The following is a 14,257-nucleotide window of genomic DNA, read 5'->3' as shown; positions in this document are numbered from 1 at the left end:
CCCTCCCTCCCCTACTCCTCTCCTTTCTGCTATTCTTCTCTCCCCTATGTGCCCTTTCCCCCTTGATGCTTCCCTGGACCCTCTTGTCACCTTCCTACTTTCTGCTCTCACCCCAGACTGCCCCTTCCTCCTTTACCTGGGCTCTGTCTCTTTGCCCCCATCCCCAACCTCGTCTACAGGATCTCATTCTCTATATCTGACTCTGCATTTGTCTCTTCTTGTCTCTGTCTCACAACTCTCTGTGGATCTCTGTCCAACAGAAAGCCTCTTTCTGTCTGTCTCCATCTCACTGTGTCTCTCTGTGTGTCTCCTGAGGTTTCTCTGTTCCTGTCACATTTTTGCAGTCTCTGTCCATGTCTCCACATTTCTCTGTCTCACTTTGACTCTCTGGGTCTCGAGGTCTTTCTTTCTCTCACCATCTCTATATTTCTTTTAGTCTCTTTTTATGTCTTGACATCTGTGTCTCTGCACATTTCTTTCTGTCTCTGTTTCTTAGGTTCTCTCTCAGAATCCCTATGTATATATCTCTGTGTTTCTGTCTACATCTACTTGTTTGACTCTGTCTCCTTGTTTGACACTCTCTGTTTGCCTTTTTCTCTGTCTCAGTCTCAGTCTCTGTATCTTTTTGGTCTCTGTCAGTGTCTGTCTTTCTGGCTTTGCATCTCTCTTTTTCTGTCTCTCTTTCTCTGTCTCTTTCAATGGCTCCTTCTTAATCTCTGTTTCTGTAGGTCTATCTCTCTTACCTCTGTGTGTGTCTGCCTCTGTCTCTCTGTCTTCCTCTCTCTGTATCTCTGCAACACTGCCTTGCATCTTCATCTGTCTCTCTTTGCATGTAGCTTTCTCTTATCTTTGATTTGTGCATACCTATCTCTCTTATTTCTGTCTCTCTCTTTGTGAATTAGTCTCTTTCTCTCCCCATATATATATTTTTTTCACTATCTCCCTGAATCTATGTGTCTAGTTTTCTGTGGCTGTCTTTCTGACTCTGCATCTCTCTGCATGGACCTTTCTCCTTATCTCTTTGTCCCTGGGTGTCTCTGTGGTTCTTGGTGACCCTTTGTGTCCCCATCTGCTCCCCCCTCCCTCTTCTCCTCCTCTCTGTCCCTGTGTCTCTATGTTTCTGTGTGTCTCTGGACATTTCTCTCCCTCTAGGAATCTCTCTGCCTCCATGTCCCCTATACTTCCTGCTCTCTCCCTTCTCCTTTTCCTCTTTGTCTCTGGGTGTCTCTTTGAGTCTCTGGCTTTTAGGGCCTTTCCCTGCCTTTGAGTTCCCTGTGCTCCCCACCCTTCTGTCTCTTTCTCTCTGTGTGTTCCTGTGTCTATTAGTTTCTAAGTGCATCTATGTCTCTCTGTGTCTCTGAGCTTCTCTCTGTCTCTATGAGTCTTTCTCTTCCTCTGCATCTTCTGTGCTCCCTGCCCTATCCTCTCTCTTTTTTCTCTCTGTCTCTGGGTGTCTCTTTGTCTCTGAGTATATCTGGGTGTCTGTGTGTCTCTGGACCTCAGGGTCTCCCCCTCTTTGCTCCCTATCCCTCTCCATTTCCCCTCTGTCTCTTACTGTGTGTTCGTGTGTCTCTGTGTCTCCAAGTATCTCTGGGTCTCTGTGGCTCTCAAGGATTCTCCTTGTCTCGGTGTCCTCTTCTAGTCCTACCCTTCTATGTCTGTGTCTCTGTTTCTGCATATCTCTGCATCTCTCTATCTCTGTGTCTCTCTGTGTCTCTGTGGGTCTCGGGCCTCTCCCTGCCTCCGTGTCCCCTGCGCTCCCCGCCCTCTCCCTCTCCCTCTCTCTCCCCCCTCGCTCTCACACTCGCGCTCTCTCTCTGAGCATCCTTGGGCCCGGGGTTGCCATGGGGACAAGGTGGGAGCCGGGGATGGCGCGCGCCTGGGCTCGCGCCGGCAGCTCAGGCGAGGAGCAGCGGCCAGAGCAGCGCCAGCAGCAGGCAGCGAGCGGGCGCGGGAGCGGGAGCGGGAGCGGGGGTAGCGTTGGCGGCGGCGGCTCCTCCTCGGCCATCCCCTCGGAGCCGTGCAGCTGACGCGCATGGCGAAGACAGCGGCGCCTACCGATGGGAGCAGCGGTAAGGCAAGGCGGTGCGGCGCAGCCGGGCGGGCGGGCGGCGGGCAGCCTCCTCCTCTCCCCAGCTCGCCTGCGCGCCCGCCCGCCTGCCCTCCCTTCTTCCCTCTCCCCTCGCAGCCCCTGCCCGCCCGCCCGCCCGCCCGCGCCGCGCTCGCCCTTCCATTTAAAAATCTTTAAAACTTTGCATATTAATATCTGCGCTTTGCATAATCTGACCCGCGCTTTATTGATTGCAAGAAGCTTAATGCAGCCGGCTCGGCCTATTGCAGAGAGCTCTCCGGGCGGGAGCCGGGCGGGCGCCGCTCGCTCCGCACCGCGCTCCGGCTGCCCGCTGCCGCCGCGGCCCCGGCCCTCTCGCCTCCCTCTCGGCGCCCGGTGCCGGGGCTTTGCCCCCTGGCTGGGTATTTTTATTATTTGGGGATGGGGGGGCGTCAGTTTGCTCTCGGTGGCAGTGAGGGAACCAAAGGAGAGGTGTACATGGGGGTGGGGAGGAGGGATGGGAAGAAATGGGGATGGAGAGGAGGTGTAGAGGGAGAGGAAAAGGGAGAAGGGGCAAGAAGGATGGGGAAAGGAGAGGCGTGGAGCGGGAGGCAGTATAGAGAGGAGAGGCAGTGGACTGAGGACGGAGCTGAAAGGACGGAGGAGCGGAGGAGCAGAGGAGCGGGAGCTGAAGCGGAGGAGAAAGGAGGGAGGCAGGAGCGCAGACTAGAGAAAGAGCCTGACGGCCGCGGAGCTGGGAAAGGAGGCAGGCAGTGGGCGCTTCGCCGCTGCTGTCCCCAGGCCAAAAAATAAAGAAAAGAAAAAGAAAAAAAAATGCCAATAAAAAGACGATGGAATAAAACACATCGCATCTAGGGCCACTGACACAAAAAGGAGCGAGGACAGAGGCGAGGTGGCATCTGCTCCCGGCTGGCTGCGGCGTTTCGGAGAGGCTCCCCGGGCTGGGCGGGACCCCCATTTTGACCCTGCATTTGAGGAAGGGGCGACTGTGGAGAAAATGAGGCGAGAGGGGGTCAGGGCTGGTGGCGGTTCCGCCTGTTTTTTTTTTTTTTCTCTCTCTCTCTCTCTCTCTCTCTCTCTCTCCTTTTCTGGGGGTGTGGGGGCCGGTTTAGTGTGATGATGGTGAGGATATTGGTCGGTGATGCTGCCTGAAGCTCCGAAGCAAGCAGGGTGCATAGGGGGGAGAGGTAAGGGGGCACAGGGAACGAGAAAGGGCTGGGGGGGTGGGAATGCAGGGTGAGAGAAAGGAACGGGGTGCCTTGGACAGCAGAAAAGGTGAGAAATAGAAAAAAGCAGCCGGGATGGGGCACCTAGAGGCGGTGGCATCTCAGGCAGAAGGAAAGGTGGAAAACAGCTCCAGGGCCCCAGAGTGATGTTGGGGAGCCGCGGTGCACCCCTCAGCTCTCTGGACAAAGTCTGCAACTTGGGAAACCCCTTCGACTGCCTGCTACCTCTTTGCTCTCTTTTCATGTCCTTTCTCGGCTCCTTTATTTCCATCTCCTTAACTGGCTTTTCTTTCTTCCTGTTTTCCAGTTTCTCCCTCTCTTCCTCCTCTCAATAAAGGCACTTTCTCCTTCTTCCTACCCCTTAGTTTTTCTTTTTCTATCTCCCTTATCTCTACTTCCTTCCCTTCTTTTTTTCTCCCTTTTTTCCCTCCCCCTTTTCCCCCTTTCTTTTATTCTTCCTTTTCCTGCCACTCATTTCCCCTGTTGCCGGCCCTTCCTACCCCCTCCCTCAGTTTCATTTATTCATCACTCTGCTGCTCTGGCCTTGAACAAGGTGCCAGGGAAAGGGACTCCATGCAAAGGCAGGAATCCCCAACTTCGTACAGGAGCTTAACCTCTGTTCGGAAACCCCGTGAAATTCTACCTTCTCTTTTCCCCTGGGTGGGGGCTTGGGTCTTTGCCCTGGAGTTCTAGTGCCACCCCTTACTTCCTTGAGGCCTCCTGGAGAAGTCCTGCTGGATGCTCACTGGGGCTTTGGGAGGGGGAGGGGAAGATCTTAAGTGAGGGCTCATGGCTGTGGACTCAGCCCCACTGAGAAGGGTGTGGACAGAAAAGAAAATGACATGGATTCCTAGTGGGAAGTGAAAAGGGGAGAAAATTGGGGCGGAGGTCCATCTAAGAGAGTCCTTAGAGGAGATTTTGAGTCCAGGTAAAAGATCCTGAGAGAAATCCTTTGGCCTGATGACCACTCCCCACATTTTGCCTCCTTCCTGGGGCCTGTGGAGTTGGGGAGTAGGTCCTGGATTTAGAGAAAGACCCAATCAGCCCCTTCACTCAGTAGTTTCTAGTCTCTTGCCATCTTGTCAGGTGGATTTGTTCCTCCACCCCCCAGGATATTAGTGGAGGGTACAGAGTCAGTGTGCAGTAGGGGGCTGGTGTGTACAGAGTCAGACCATGGCGGTAGCGTGCATGTGTACAAGGCCTGCATGCATGGCGAGATGTGTTCAGGAAGGACTATGTATGTTGGGCCTAGAAGCCTTGGCAGAGTGAGGAGCCAAAGGTATAGAATCATGACATGCATTTTCAGTGTGGGGTCGGATACCGGGGGTCCCCATTATGAGTGACATATGTGCATGAGGGAGTCAGTGCATATTTGTACTGATCTCTCCCTTGTCTTGATGTTTTTGTACCATCGATATGTGTGCACTCTGGGTCTGTGCGTGGAAGCCATCCATGCGTGTGCAGATCCGTGTGCCGAGTGTGGCTTCAGCAGTGGACACGTGACACTTTGTATGTGCAGCGTGTTTGGAGTAGAGGCTCTCTGTGTGGGTACTAGGTCTGAACGTAGTGTGTGCGCACAAAGGTGCACATTAAAGAAAGTCACATATGTGAAAGTATCATTTCTGCATGGAGATATTGTTATTGCTTGGGGTCTCTGTGTGTCCTGGGTAAGAGGGAGGGTGGGTTTGTGAAGCAGGGTCTGGGTAGAGTGGTGAGAGATGTGTGAGTGCACAGAGGTCGCAGGTGTATGACTGAGTTTGACAGCATGCTTGTACAGCAACCTTGAAGCTGGGTTCAAGAAAACAAAACAAGAAAAGATCCTCTCTCTCCATAATCTACCAACCCATGAAAACCTTCCCTGGACCGTCTGTAGTAACAAAGCGTCCCATGTCAGGGGGTGACAGGCAGGCCAGGAGTAAAGCCGATCAGGGCCACAGGCAACATCTCCAGTTGCTGATAATGCAATTCCACATCTACTTCCTGATTTATGGGTAATGCTGGTCAGAGGCCCATCTTTGTCTTCGGAGAGGTCCAGACCCCCATTTCCCTGAGGCTGCTGGTGAATCCTGTGGCAGGTTGCAATGCCATCTTTGGGGATCATGGTTGCCCTCACTTTCCTCTGACAGTCTTTGCAGGGAAAATGGAAGGTGTCTGTGTCAGGGCCATGGTCGGGAAAGAACTCAGCCACATGCTGTACACACACATGCCTGTACCCATGCTGTGTGTGTATTAGAGGTTGTTAGCCTACGTCCTAGACAGCATGTTGGCCAGGTTTTTTTTTCCAGCAAGTCCATCTGTGGCCACTCCAGCCATTCCAGTTCATATACACTCCCTTCTTGTATGCAGGGCCCATAGCCCAGAACTTCTTCCTCCACCATGTGACAGCCAAGCAAGGGGCCCAACCTTAGCACCCCATTAGGTAGAGCTTTTCACAGCCCTGGTGCATAATCATAATGTGTAGTGGCATGACTTACAATGAGGGGAGCAGGGGCACATGGCCATACCAGGGGCTACTTGGACATTGATGGGGGCAAGGGAGAAGTTTTCATCTCTGGCATGTGCTGGTTAATTTTTAAGATATTTCAGGATAGAAATGGTTGAGAAACGCAAGTATGAAGAATTGTTAGAAGACAGAGTAGGTGTGAGGTCTCCTCAGACTGTTACCTATTCCTCCTTCTGAATGTATGTCACTAATTTTTCTCTTGGGCTCGATACCTCCTGATCTAATAATAATAATGGCAATGATGTCCCTTACACCCACCCCATTCTTACAGCAGCCCCGATGGTGCCCCTTTCACAGATGAGGATTCTGAGGCCCACATTATTTGCTCAGCCCATCAGCAACCATGCTGATGCTAGAACCAAGGTCCTCCTCATACCGACCTTTGTCTGTCCTTATTGGTCTGCCCTCTCCTATTAGCTGTCCCAGAGCCATTTCCTTTCACTGGCTCTGCCTCTTTCCCCACTTTCTCCCTGCCCCCTGAGATATCCATCCACAGACCTGTCTCCCAGGACCTGTTGGGTGGATGGATGCCTTATGTGGCTGATTGAGGGCTTTAAGGACCTGGGTCTCGCTTTATATCCTGAAGGGAGATCCAGCAAATGAGCATGGTCAAGTTTGTTCTGTCAATGATGGTTTGGGGATGGGCCTGTTCAAAGACAGGGGTTTACATGAGCTTATGGTCTCCCCTACCCATTCTGGTAAGCCCTGTGTGACCTTTTCAAATCTACATGATGGCCTCGGGAAGCAGATGCACTTTCCCTCTCTCAGTCACCACCCCAACTTCATTAGATCCTCGGGACAGGGAGCTTTCTCAGGTCTGACACATTTGGAAGGAGGCTGAAGGTGGTGGCTCCACATACAAGGTCCCTGCACTCAATAGGTATTTATTAAGTAGTGTGAATCACTTAACAAATAAAGTCCAAGAGTTCCCTGAGGTAGTTGGGCCATGGTGGTATGATCACTCCTTACTTGGAAATGATTGCTAGGCACTGACCTTGGGCCGACACAGACCTGGACTCTGAAACAGAACCAACCCCAGCCTTAGACAGGTGAGCACAAAGGGAATTTCCAGGTCATTAGGAATCTGGGGAATGAGGATGGCTTGGGTTTAGACAGAAAGGTAGGTCTTTGGGGATGCTCAGGCATTGAGAAAAGTGGCGTGGTGGGAGGGCATAAAGATGGCCAAGGGAAGTAGGGAGGAAGCAGCCCAGGCTGGAGATAAAGCTCTAAGAGTAGAGGTTGGCACAGTGTTGCAAATCCCTGTCTGTGGAGGCTCAGCTGCTGCTCTGGGAAGTTTGAACTTGATCTGGCTGGCAGCGGGGAGCTATCATGCCTGCAATCACACACACATACACATGTACATGTGCATCTCGTGACAGTGTGCTTTGGACAATACGGACTTGTATGTGAGCATGAGTGTGCTTGTGCCACACACACAAGGACCTTTATTCTGGCATCCATTCAGGGTCTCCCTCACAGAAACCAACAAGGTGGGGGGCGGGCTACATTAGTCCTCACTCTCAGGATCCTATAATGTACAGGGCTGTGGCCCACACATGCAAGCATAAGAGCAGGTTGGGGACCCTCCCCCACCCGGGGTGCAGACTCATGTGGCATTCACAGACTTAATCCACCGCAGTGAGGGCAGGGAGGCAGCATCTGTCACTTTCACAAACACAAGCAGCAGAGTCTGAGAGAGCCACATTCCACTTGCTGACAACTGCTTGAGAAACAGACGCCTGTACTGCACTGCCCCCCATGCCCAAAACAGAGACGGCCCCTCATTACCCCCCACCCCAAGCCCAGGCCAATACACCAAGTCAGTCCTACATTAAAGCGCACACGCATGCACACACACACACACACACGAAGCACAGCCCCTGACATTCTGTCTCCCCATATGCACAACCATATACTCAGGCATTCTGACTTTAAGCACAGCTACTGACGACTTCCTAACCCTTTATTCACACACAGACACACACTCGTCTTGACTTAAAGCACAGCTATAGCCATCCCACCACCCATACACATATACCTTCTAGCGGACTTCCACACATACTCAAACACACAGCCTCACAATCCACCAGAACCACTGTGGCCAGCGGTCATTGAAGAATGACAGCCTGAGCAGTGTGCTGAGGGGAGGGTCGCCCTGAGGCATGGACCAAGGGTCATAGAACAGGGTACATCAGAATCCTTTGAGGAAAAGGTCAGGCCAACCCCAAAAGGGTTCCATTGGTCCGGACGGTTCTGCCAGGTAAGGGAGATTCAACAAATGCAGGCCAGAGGCAGGAGTCGGCTAATGGCCGAGGCCGCCGATGGCCGAGATGGCTGGTCAGCGAGGAGGGGAGGCTCGACAATTGATGTGACTCAGAGCTGGACAAATGATGGCGCATTTGGCTGAAGCTGGCTGGGGGGCCCAAGACTAGAGACCAGGCAGCCATTCTCACCTCTGTAGGGAAAGGGCCACATCAGGCTCTGTTGCAGCAGGGTGGGTTTTCCAGCCTGGCTCCACCGTGTATCCTGCCTGCCATGTGTATCTTGGGGTCTTTGTATGTGTGCATGTTTGTCTGCATATGTGTTCATATATTTATCTGCAGTTGTCAGTGTGTGCCTACCTCCGTAGAACTTTGTGTCTTTGGGACTTTTGGTGTGCATCTATGTGTGTGCCTTTGTGTTTGTGTTTACTTGTGTATATATGTGTACATGCCTACCCACAAAGTGTTCAGGGACATTTCTTGTTAGACTGTGCATTTTTGTGTCCATGTGTGTGTTTGTGTCTATTGAATGTGTAGACATCTTTCTTATTGTGAGACACTATGCACTCTTGAGCATTTGTGTGTGTATATATGTGTGTGTGTGTGTATATATATATATTTTTTTGGTGTTAAGGTGAAGGTTAGGGTAGGGAAGATGTGATGGGTCTGGCTCTGCACTCTATGACATCCATGCATCTGATGGCCCACAAGGCCATCTTTGTGCATCTATTTGAGCCTCTGTCTAGGTGTTGGCGGGCATGGGCTTATGTGCTTGCCTGTTTCAGAGTTTGAATTATCTGTGTGTCCACAGCAGCATCTCCCTATGAGCATGGCTGTGGGTGGAGTGGGCCAGACTACGATGAGAGGGGCATCTCCCTGAATCTCATCAGACCTCTGGAGGGGGTCACACAACCCATGCTGAGCCTGGCTGGGATCCAGCAGCACGGCACACTGCAGACCACCCCTCCTCCTCCTTTTCCCCCCATGACCTTTGAGCACAGCAGCCCCAAATACATATTTATCAGAGGGGCTGTGGGGACCAGCCCCTCCCCCACCACTCCCCTCAGGGCCCAGCCTGCCTGGCTGTGGAGAAATTAACCTTGTGACACAGGAGCTCGTCGACACCCCGGCCCCCTCCCCATCTGCGAGGCACATATGAGCAAGGCTGTGTGTGTGTGTGTGTGTGTGAGAGAGAGAGAGAGAGAGAGAGAGAGAGAGAGAGAGAGAGAAAAGGTACTCATCCAGCCTGGGAAGGCAGCAGCAGATAGGGGAAGAAAGGCAGACAGGTACACATGCACACATGTTTGTATCACCCCTGATACACACACACACACATACACACACACACACACACACACATACACACTCACCCTCACCAAACTAGAGAGGCCACATAAATCTTGAACATACACAGGCAAATACTGAAATACATGTGCATGAAGACAAATGCCATGATCCTGCAAGAGACATACACACAGATTCTGAAACACATGATAGCCATGTGCACCCCTGGGTCCCGAGACCCAGGTACCCATATTTTAGGTCAGAGATTCTCTAAGAAAACTCGTAGATACTAAACCCTGCAGATGCACATAGACATTTGTGTATTTGTCCACAGAGTTGCCAAAATGGACACACCAGGTTGGGAAATAAGGATAAACACATATTCAGACACAGGTATGAAAACCCAGATGTTGGTGCAGGCATGTAGGTGTTGAGACCTCTCAGGGCAAGACAGACACCAACACACCATGCTCCTTGTGTAGAGATTTGTTTTTTAATAGAAAATGTACAAATAGAGATAATAAAACATGGCAGCATCCCAGCCTACATGCCTGTGGGTGCACACAGGCCACATTCCAAGATCCTACAAGGAGGCCACACAGGGTGACTGAAAGGGCTATGCCCTGAGTTATAGCACACAAACACCCCCCCAGGCTAGCTTCATCCCCTTAAAGCAAAACTAAACAGGTAGATGTTCAAGTTTAAAAATGTGAATAGAATTAATTAACTCATCACAAAGGTACTGAGCCCCTATAGGAGTCAGGCCCTGTCTTAGAAGCTGAGGAAATAGTGGTTTACAAGACAGACCTGGGCCTTGCTCTCTAAGAGCTCCAAGCCAACAGGACTGGCACTGATCAGACCTCAGTGTATAGTTAGTTATAAATAGAGATAGCATCTGGGAAGGAGAGGAAAAAGGGGCTACAGGAGGGCATCATGGGAGAAACTGGTTTAGATTGGTGGGCCAGGTGTAACACCTCTGAGGAAGTGACATTTAAGTTTGGCATCAGACACAACGCACAGATTCTAAATGTGTACACGTATCCCTCCTGAAACTCACAGAGGCCGCACAGGCATAAATAATGCAGCACTCAGATGCCCCTACCCTCACCTCACTATGCCATACTTGTCCCACTAGAAAACTCCTTTGGCATGTCCCTAGGTGGGAAATGGTTTCCCTCCACCTGGGGCCCAGGTTCTGGGGACTGGATGAGGTGCACAAAGCATTCTGGGGCAGTGCTGAGTGGGGAGCCCAGGAGGATTCACCAAGGAGGAGACATGGAGAGGGTGATTAGGTGCAGAGAAGAGAGACAGAAGACTTTCTTTTTTTTTTTTTGAGACGGAGTTTCGCTCTTGTTACCCAGGCTGGAATGCAATGGCACAATCTCAGTTCATCGCAACCTCCGCCTCCTGGGTTCAGGCAATTCTCCTGCCTCAGCCTCCTGAGTAGCTGGGATTATAGGCACGCACCACCATGCCCAGCTAATTTTTTGTATTTTTAGTAGAGACGGGGTTTCACCATGTTGACCAGGGTGGTCTCGATCTCTTGACCTCGTGATCCACCCACCTCAGCCTCCCAAAGTGCAGGATTACAGGTGTGAGCCACCGCGCCCGGCCCGACAGAAGACTTTCTAAATGGAGGTGTTAGGCTGGGCAAGGGCACGGATGTACGAACAAGCGTAGACTGTTCCCAACAATCATGTAAGGTCCAGGGTCACGGGACCTTCAGGAGGACTGAGAGGAGACTTTACATGATTGGGAAGGGCTGTGAGGCTTAGGATTTATTCTGGGCATACCACATAACCACAAAGTGGTTTTGAGAAAGGACTAGATAGGGCGTGTGAGCCAGATACCAAGTCTGATCTCTCTGAGTCTTGTGTGGGGGTAGAACAGGATGGGTAGCCCCTGGGGGAAGGGATCCAGTGAGCAGGCCACCAGTCACAAGGCCTTCTGTTCTACCTGTCCAGTCTGGGAACCCTGGACAAGGCCTGGCAAGGGAGGTGCAGACTACCTTTGCCTTGCCCCCAGCCCCATATCTTGGCCACTGCTACGACTTGCCCCCAAATAGAGATTTGCTAGGGGATAGGGGTCAGGGGCTATAGTTCCCCTTAGTTCCTATTGATATTCTGCTGATTTCTGAGCCTCCTGTGGCCAGGCCTGAGCTGCATGCCCAGTCACACAGTTGAGTCAGATCTTTCCGTGTTCCAGAGGAGTCTTCAGTCTGGGGAGGTTGACCCTGACAAAGCCCTGTCAAGGGACTTCAAGGGCTTACTGAGGGCTTCTTGGGCTTGTTCTTGGAGAATGAATGGGTCAGAAGGCTCCATGGGGTATATGGGCAATGGGTGAGGATGGAGCCTGGTTTGTGAAGGTGAGACCAACCTTCTGTGGGGTACACCTGCCACAGAGAGAGCCTGTCATTTTTCCCAAAATTAGCCACTATGACTGGCTAATTTTTTTATTTTTGTAGAGACAGGGTTTCACCATATTGGCCAGGCTGGTCTTGAACTCCCGACCTCAGGTGATCTGCCCGCCTCAACCTCCCAAAGTGCTGGGATTACAGGTGTGAGCCACTGCACCCAGTCAATAGCAGCATCTTGTAAGGCACTCTCTCCCTGCTTTACTTTCCTTCTTAGCTCTTAAATATATTTTCTTGTCTATGGTATCTCTTCCTCCACTAGAAGGTGGATTCCACGATGGCAGGGACTTTGTCTTGTACATAGTTGTATCCGTAGTGTGTAGCACAGTGCCTATAACATGATAAGTGCTCATTGGGTGTTCTTTTAAATGAACTGAAGCCAGATTCCCTGTCACCTACTTGCTCAATATAATGGTGGAGGTAGATGTCTGCTGTGTCAGATAAGGGTAGCGGAGCTCAACTTCAGGGGGGCTGCACCTACCAGTGCTGGAGGGGTACATTGGCAAGTGAGTTCACCTCCTACCTGACCCTCAAAGCACCATCATCATCCTGGGCCTATATGCTCCCATCCTACACCCTCATCTCCCTCACAACACTCCCCTCACTCCAACCAACTCCTGCTTACTCCCATTGTCAGATCTGCTCACCCCCCAACACAGGCTGCTGCCCTTCCCCTCCTTCACCTCCAGCATACACTCTGATGGCCTCCGCCCCCAGACACAAAGGAGGGAAGACCACAGACTGTGGAGTCAGACACACCCGGCTTTGAGTCACATCACTCCTTTTAAGCCTCGAGTTTCCTTGTCGGCAAAATAAGGTTTTTGTGGGGATGAAGAGCAGTGGCACGTGTGATGATGACGCTAATAATAGCTGCTATTTATTGAGTACCTGCCAGGTGTTAAGCATTGTGCGAGGTGCTTTGAACTTTTTTTTGTTGTTCATTTTAAAAAATGGAGGAAAAAAAACCTCTGAGCATGGTATGTCCCCAGAGCATGAGACCTGGTGCCCAGTGCTGTGAATGACAAAAATGAACAGAACCCATCTGCACAGAGCTTACTATTCCAGTGTGTGCACACACATACCCGAAGTGTCACACCAGTCAGGTGATTGGGGGCTTACGCTCCTGTATGTGATGCTTTTCTGTAGAAGCCCAAAGAGATAGTTTGGGGGCCATTGAAGCAGCAACTCTCAGAGATAAGGGGCCATCCCCAGGCATCCTTAATTACCCTTTACCAACCTAATGGGAGCTTTCATTGTTTATATCTGGATTGCAGGGCCCAGCATGAGATCTGGCTTAGAATTGGCCTCAGGGAATGCTTACTGAATGAATGAATGAATGAACAAAGGAATATATTTAGCTGAGTGTCTTCATTGCATTTATTCATTTGCTCAGATTACCAAGACATACATTCTCCCTTCCCCACCCACCACCTTCACTTGCTACTCACAGCATTTGTGGCTGCTGATGGTAATACTATTCATTTCTCCCACTCATTGCCCCTTTTTTGTGTGTCAGGCCTTTTGCTAAGTTCCCTAGAAGCATGGGATTGTTGGCTTCTCGCATCAGCAAAATGAGGCAGCTATTATTATTATTATCTTCATGCTATCTTTGTGCAAACTAAAGCTCAGAGAGGTGAAGTGACTTACCCAGGGCCACACAGTGCGGCAGTGGCTGACCTAGTGTTTACCCACTGTGCTTTTCCGCCCCACAGAAGTGCACATTCTCTCAGTGGTCTGCATGCACACTAGTTCTTGCAGTTTTCCCCCTCCCAGTAGTTGGATGGCACTATGTAGGATGCAGGAGTCCAAAGGCCCAGCTTCTGGTCCCGGCTGTGTCATGACCAGTTGAGCAGCTCTGGGAAAATCCCTTCCCTCCCTCTGGGTCTTGGTTTTCCCTCCAGCAGTTTCTCCTGTCTGTAAGCCCTCAGCCAGTTTCCTGAAGAGGGGACAGGGGACTATATTCGGCTCGGTGCTACCCTACCCACTCTATTGAGAGTAGAAGCCAGAGGAGCGAGCTCTTCTCTATTCAGTGGACTTCAAATTCATTCACATTCTTGAAGGCACTGAACTCTGCTGGGTTTGGACATAAGGGAGGACGTAAGACAAGCCTGGCTGGGAAAGGGAGAGGGGAGCAGAGAAACAGCACTCATTGTGCTTCCACTGAGCACCTAGCCACTGCCTGCCAATTACAGACAAATGGTGTGACGCATGTTCATTGTAGAAATAACAGAAAACACAGAAATTCAGTGAGATGAGAAGAAAATGACTGTTAATAATCTAGTTAAGCGAACAGCAAAAAAGACATTAACTTTTCGGTGTCTATCTTTTTTTTTTTTTGAAATAGCCTGTCACCCAGGCTGGAGTGCAGTAGAGAGATCTTGGCTCACTGCAAACTCTACCTCCCAGGTGCAAGCGACCCTCCCACTTCAGCCTCCCAAATAGCTGAGACTATAAGTATGTGGCACCACCACACCCAGCTAATTTTTGTATTTTTTGTAG

General features: G+C 51.0%; 1 protein-coding gene across 6 annotated transcripts in view; it reads left to right on the top strand.

Annotated features, from left to right (window-relative positions):
* The first annotated feature begins 1,918 nt into the window (after window positions 1-1,918).
* Window positions 1,919-14,257, top strand: part of POU2F2 (POU class 2 homeobox 2) — an 84,011-nt gene continuing 71,672 nt past the window's right edge. For 5 of the 6 annotated variants that reach the window (XM_078359787.1, XM_078359786.1, XM_078359784.1 and 2 more), the window contains exon 1: window positions 1,919-2,072. The gene's annotated coding sequence lies outside the window, so the exon portion shown is untranslated. Of the gene's footprint in view, window positions 2,073-3,181; window positions 3,259-14,257 lie in introns of those variants that run through there. The other variant, XM_035284573.3, reaches the window with a different exon arrangement.

The sequence above is a fragment of the Callithrix jacchus genome, chromosome 22 (assembly GCF_049354715.1).
Source record: "Callithrix jacchus isolate 240 chromosome 22, calJac240_pri, whole genome shotgun sequence".
Taxonomy (NCBI): Eukaryota; Metazoa; Chordata; class Mammalia; order Primates; family Cebidae; genus Callithrix; species Callithrix jacchus.
This window is presented reverse-complemented; position numbering and strand designations above follow the sequence as displayed.